General features: G+C 41.3%; 1 pseudogene; it reads right to left on the reverse strand.

Annotated features, from left to right (window-relative positions):
- Positions 1-4,238: 4,238 nt before the first annotated feature.
- LOC148125767 (uncharacterized) lies at positions 4,239-5,166 on the reverse strand (annotated as a pseudogene).
- Between the last annotated feature and the right edge of the window lie 1,235 nt (positions 5,167-6,401).

The raw sequence follows: 6,401 nt of genomic DNA on the forward strand, positions 1-6,401 counted from the left end.
GGCCCATCCGATTCGCCAGCTCAATTGCACATGCAGGATGACCCTCCCGTGATGGCCAACCTGACCCTGGGCAAATTGGTTGTTAAATTACCCCACACTATCAAAGTGGACCCTGGGTGTTACACTGCCCTGCAATAGAGAAATAGGCAACAAAGCAGCCTGCACAAGGGAAGGAGGAGCAGGAAGAAGAAAGAGGGAAAGTGACTTTCTCCTTCTCTCGTGCCAGCCACTCCGTTGTCCGTTTCTCCATTTTGATAATGGGAGGTAGCTAATTTAACAACTGGTTTGCCCAAACCGGTGAAAGCCAGCTGAAGGTTTAGTCCTTAGTAATATGCGGGATTGAAGGAGTGTATAGGTTTCAATCACACATGATTGCTAAATTAAGCGTTTTCTGACTTTAGCACAATAAATGAAACCCTAACCTAAATAAACCATCTGCTATAGTTTGCTATGATAAAAATGTCACAAAGTTTCATGCTAGCTGTCTGAAGTCACTGACTGCAACTACCAGGTTTTTATTTTAGTTGGTTTTAATATATTGTGCAAGTACAGTTGTAGAATATGACATTTGCTAGGCCATCCCTGCATCCAGATTCTTATTTTTGAAAATTCCGCAAGCTTCCAATTTTTACCATTTGTGCTGCAGTGACATTTCCCTTTCTTGTTGTGTTTCTTTTATACTACCTACTGCACTTGTGAGACCAATATATCTGAAAAAGCTGCATTAAGATGATGAAGCAGACTTCAGGAAGGATAGAGCCAATATAGATATTATTCCTCCTAAGATTTAATTATAACATAATTCTTTAAAGACCTGGAAATGTATATCCATGACAACAATAATGCTGCATAAGAGTGGGGGCAGAATAAGCTGCCTCCCTATAATTTAGAACCTAAAGCGGAGAATAGAGTACCATTTAAAAAGATACTTCACTTCTTTTACATAGTCCAGTGAGGAGTTCTGTATTATTTTTACTAACTCATATAAAAGTTGGCAAAAGAACCATTGGATGGGGAATTTCTTGGCAACTTTTATGTACAGCCATAAGCTTTATTTGGCAATGTGGTGATTGTCGTGTAACTATGCTCTTAAAACACAAAAGGGTATTTGGGAGTGGAAAGGGAAGTCACAGTTAGGATTAGGAACTGTGCCTCTATATTTTTCTATAGATCAAGGAACGATGTTTACAGGACCCCACATGTTTCAGGTGGACAACTTCAGCATCCTTCAAAACCGGCTCTACTAGGACTGGTTTCGCAAAATCTGAAGGGCCACAGACTCTCTTAAAACCATTTTCCCCCACATTCTTGGTTCCCTTTTGGCAATTTTAGTTAGACAAATCCTCCCCTGCCTCATAGGCTATTTAAAGCTTGGGGTGCAATTGGCAATAGAGCCAGTCAGCAGTCATCACAGAGCCATATAGCTGAATCTGCTGGGTTTTCCCCAATTTCCCTTCTCAGAAAACAGGTTGATCCCTGCTACTTACAAATACCATTCCTGCTACAGCATGTAATGTTGCCAGATTCTGCACAAAATCTATCAGGTGCTGGTCTATGCTAAAAAGTAGTCCTAATCTGTCATACTAGAGTTCTCTGCAATTTAATAGATATTATTTCTTCTTCTTCTTCTTCTTCTTCTTCTTCTTCTTCTTCTTCTTCTTCTTCTTCTTCTTCTTCTTCTTCTTCTTCTTCTTCTTCTTCTTCTTCTTCTTCTTCTTCTTCTTCTTCTTCTTCTTCTTCTTCTTCTTCTTCTCCTTCTCCTTCTCCTTCTCCTTCTCCTTCTCCTTCTCCTTCTCCTTCTCCTTCTCCTTCTCTTCCTCCTCCTCCTCCTCTTCTTCCTCTTCCTCTTCCTCTTCCTCTCCTCTTCCTTTTCTTTCTCCCCCTCCCCCCCCCCCATTGGTCTTCACAACTTATTAGGACATTTAATGATCATCACATTAGTGCATTGGTTTTTCTTTCTTTGACAGAAATATGTGAATGTCCTTGGCAGTGAAAATATGAAAAATATTGGCAACCTGCCTTAGTCTCTATCTATAGCACAGAGTTGACTCGTACATGTACTTAATGTTGAATCTGTGCCCACATATTGAGCATAAATAAATGGCTATGTTGACTCTATAACATCAGCTTGTAATATGCTGGAGTAATGCCCTCCAGTCTCTGCAGTTCATTTAACATCATTTATCAAAGTTGTTACACGTTGTTGTTGTTTAGTATTTTTATTCATAAAGGACAATGACACGTTCTAAGTTTTTTTTCTTAACAAGAATATTCTTGCTGTTCACTATGTGAGATCACCTTAACTTTAGTCTTGAAATGTGTACTGTAGTATGAGAGTCCATTTCATTTTACTACTACTTCCATTAACATCTACTTTAGGACAGCATAAATCTTTGTACACCTTTCACCTATGTCATCTTGAATATAATCTGATCAAAAGCCAGATCTAATGTCATAATAAAAATTAAGGTCATAGCATTCCTTCTGAAAGCAAATTATCATTGATTGTACTGAACTGTTTTTTTACAGTTTTAAGGCAATAACTGACCTTTCTTCTTTTTGCCTTAACTTCAGAGTTTGTTGTCTTTTGTTCCCCCACTTGTTAGAAAACAGGTGGGTTGTTTAAGAAAGTTTTTGTTTGTTTCTTTCTCGGTTTATTATGAACATGGTTTCAGTGATAGCCTTACTTTTAAGATTTTAATCTAGTTTTCCCCTCAAAATTTCATATAACAGAACTTCTTCTTCTTCTTCTTTTTCTTCAGCGTTTGTCTCGCGCTCGGGCGAGGTCCGCTAATGTCCGCTGTTCATATAACAGAACTCTTGTTATAAAAGTTAGAAGGCTTGTGAGTTTGCATTTTTAATCACAAACTATTGGAGTTCTCCATTTGCAATGTATGCAATTCCTCCTTTTAAAGAAGCTGGGTTCATGGAAACTACATGTCTGTCATCATAGTGCTGTGAAGAATTCTATAACAATTTCAATCAGAAGTCCTAAAAAAATAGCAATAGCGATAGTACTCAGACTTCTATACTGCTTCGCAGTGCTTTACAGCCCTTTCTAAGCAGTTTACAGAGTCAGCATATTGCCCCCAACAATTTGGGTGCTCATCTTACTGACAGAAGAATGGATGGATGAGTCAACCTTGAGCCTGGTGAGAATTGAACTGCTGAACTGCAGGCAGCCGATAGTCAGCAGAAGTAGCCTGGAGTACATTCTAACCATTGCACCACCACAAAAAAGATCAAAAGAGGGAAACCAACAGGGCCCAAGCTGATACTATAAGTGTTTTGAGGACCAATTTCTACAACCACTTAACAGCATCATAAATTCTATTTTGTAGAAGTATGCTTTGTCAGAACCTTGGAAAGTGGCTAATATTGCTTTGTTACCAAAGGAAGGACAGGTTTTAACTTCAACTAAGAATTATAAACTGATTTTATTGTTGAATAATGACTTTAAAACATTTACATCAATCCTGACTTATGGGTTAAAGAAAATTTTACAGAACTTTATTAAGTATTATCAAAGGATAATATGAGAATTCTATTGGATATAATAGAGTATATATCATAACATAAAGCACTGATTTTTCTGGGTTCAGACAAAACTTTTGACAACTTGAATGGGTCCGTTAACATTTGAAGTCCTTGAAGATATACACTATGGGGAGAATTTTATGCAGAATATCAAATTGATCTATACATTTGCTTTTCATTTTAATTTTGCAAGTATTGAAATATTAGGATGAAAAATAATGGGTCTGAACTTTTTTTAAAGAAGAAGCTTAGAAATTGATATTTTTTTTGCCAATGACTGAGTTTAGATCTCATACTGAAACAGTCTCAGAATGATATTGAACACTTAATGAAGAAATTGGAGGACTTTGGTGCATTAGCTGATTTTAAAATAAATAAACAAAAAACAAACATGTTGGTTAAAAACATGAGCAAATAAGACCAAGAAAATTTGATGAAAAGGATTTAAAATGAAGAATAAAATTAACATTGGCTAACATGACTAAAAGAACAATTATATTACAGTATGCAGTGATATTTAAAAGACTTATTGAAGTGAGACAAATTACAATGTTGGATAGAATTTCAATAATTAAGATGAATGTTTTACTGATGATGCTATTTTTATTTCAAAGAAATAAATTGTAGCAAGGAACTAAAGAAAGAGATGGGCTAAGACAAAACAAAAACTAACTCCACCACCCCACCCTGATGACAGCAGGTCACACTACCCATTTGATGGGTTCCATCCCTCTCTGGGTTCCCCAGGCCTGCTGGCAAAACTCTTCAGTATTCCAGTGGAATTGTATTAATGAGGGGGCCATTCTAATCTCTGGGGGAATGATGTTCCAGAGAGATGGAGCCACCATAAAGAAGGCCCTTCTTCTAGGTCCCACCAGGTGTATCTCCCTCAGGGGTGGGACCCACATCATTCCCTGCCTCCTCTCTCTAATGAGTCAGGTAGATGTCACTGGCAAGAGATGTTTCCTCAGATAACTCAGACCCAAGCCATGAAGGGCTTTAAAGGTGACAACCAGCACCTTGAATTGCACCCAGAAGCAAATTAGCAGCCAGTGCAGCTCCTGCAGGAGAGGTGATACATGTGCACACTGGGGTCTGCATAAAACCATGCAGGCAGCTGCATTTTGCACCAACTGGAGCTTCCGGATGTTCTTCAAGGGTAGTCCCATGTAGAGCGCGTTGCAATAATCAAAACGGGAAGTGACCAGGACATGAGTGACTGTGAGTAGGGACCGCTGATCCAGGAAAGGGCATAACTGGTGCACAACCCGCAGTTGTGCAAAGGCCCTCCTGGCCACAACCGCCACCTGCTCTTCGAACAGGAGTCGTGAGTCCAGGAGAACCCCCAGATTACACACAGTCTGTTTGGGGTAGTACCACCCCATCCAAGACTAAAGGTGACAATTCTCCCTGAACCAACGAACCCCAGACCCAGAGCCACTCAGTCTTGCATGGGTTTAGTTTCAAACCGTTGCTCCCCATCCAGCCCCTAATAGCCTCCAGGCATTGCGAGAGGGAGGACACAGCAACACTTAACTCACCACGGCCTGAGACATACAGCTGAGTATCGTCAGCATATTGGTGATTCCTCAGTCCATGGTGATCGATGTTCTTACCCAGTGGTTTCATATAAATGTTGAACAGGAGCAGAGAGAGTACTGAACCCTGCGAAACCTCGTAAAGCAGTGGGTGAGGGTTGGATCTCTCCCCTCCTATCAGCACTGACTGAGAGCAGCCACAGATGAAGGAAGTGAAGCAAGACAGCACAAGGCCTCCCACTCCCATCCCCTGAAGCCGTCCCATGGTCAATGGTATCAAAAGCTGCTGAGAGGTCAAGTAGAGCAAGGATGGATGCACTACCCCCATCCCGCTCCCACCAGAGATCATCCAAAAGTGCAACCAATGCTGTTTCTGCCACAAATCCAGGCCTGAATCCTGACTAGTAGGGGTTGAGATAATCTGTTTCATCCAGAAACCTCTGGACCTGCTGCACAACCACCTTCTCAACAACCTTCCCCAAAAAGGGAAGATTGGAGACAGGTTGGAAATTATCCAACAGGTTAGACTCCAGTGATGGCTTCTTAAGAAGAGGGAGGACCACAGCCTCCTTAAAATGCTAGGGCACTGTCCCCTCATGTAGAGAAGCATTAATCACTGCCAGAGTCCACCCGCCTGTCACCTCCTGGGAATCTTTCACAAGTCAGGAGGGACATGGGTCTAAAATACAGGTGCTCACGCACATACTCCCTAGGATCCTGTCCACTTCCTCAGGAGCAACAGGGTCAAACTGTACCCAGATAACAGGGCAAGAACCTGCCTCAGAAGCTTCCACTGGATCAGCAACCATGCCAGCATCTAACTGGGAATGAAGTCGGGTGATTTTGTCTTCCAGAAAATCCACAAATTCCTCAGTGCGCTCCTTCAGGTGGACCTCAAGCTCCTCCTCGTCTGCTCCTCTCCTAAGAGGAGATGGCCCACCTTAAAGAGGGTCGCTGGGTGATTATTTGCAGATGCAATTACTGTAGAGAAGTATTTACACTTCACCTCATGAATCACCACAAGGTAGGTCTTAGTAGCAGCTCTTCCCCGTGTTCAATCGAGTTCATCTCCTGTTTTCCCCGAGCAGTGCTCTAGATGTCTCCTCATGCATTTCATCCCTCTCAGTTCCTCTGTATACCATGGGGCACAGAGAGGTCTATGGGTGAGGAGAGGTCACAAGGGTACAATCCTATCCAGAGCCTCAATCACCTTTCTATTCCAAACAGTGACTTAAAGCTTGGCTGGACTGCATAATAGATCTGTAGTTATAACCCGCAGTTCCCTCTGGAACCTATCTGGGTCCATTAGTTGATGGGGACAGATCA

This window comes from Pseudonaja textilis, chromosome 4 (assembly GCF_049901715.1).
Source record: "Pseudonaja textilis isolate UNSWEBS1 chromosome 4, rPseTex1.2, whole genome shotgun sequence".
Lineage (NCBI taxonomy): Eukaryota > Metazoa > Chordata > Lepidosauria > Squamata > Elapidae > Pseudonaja > Pseudonaja textilis.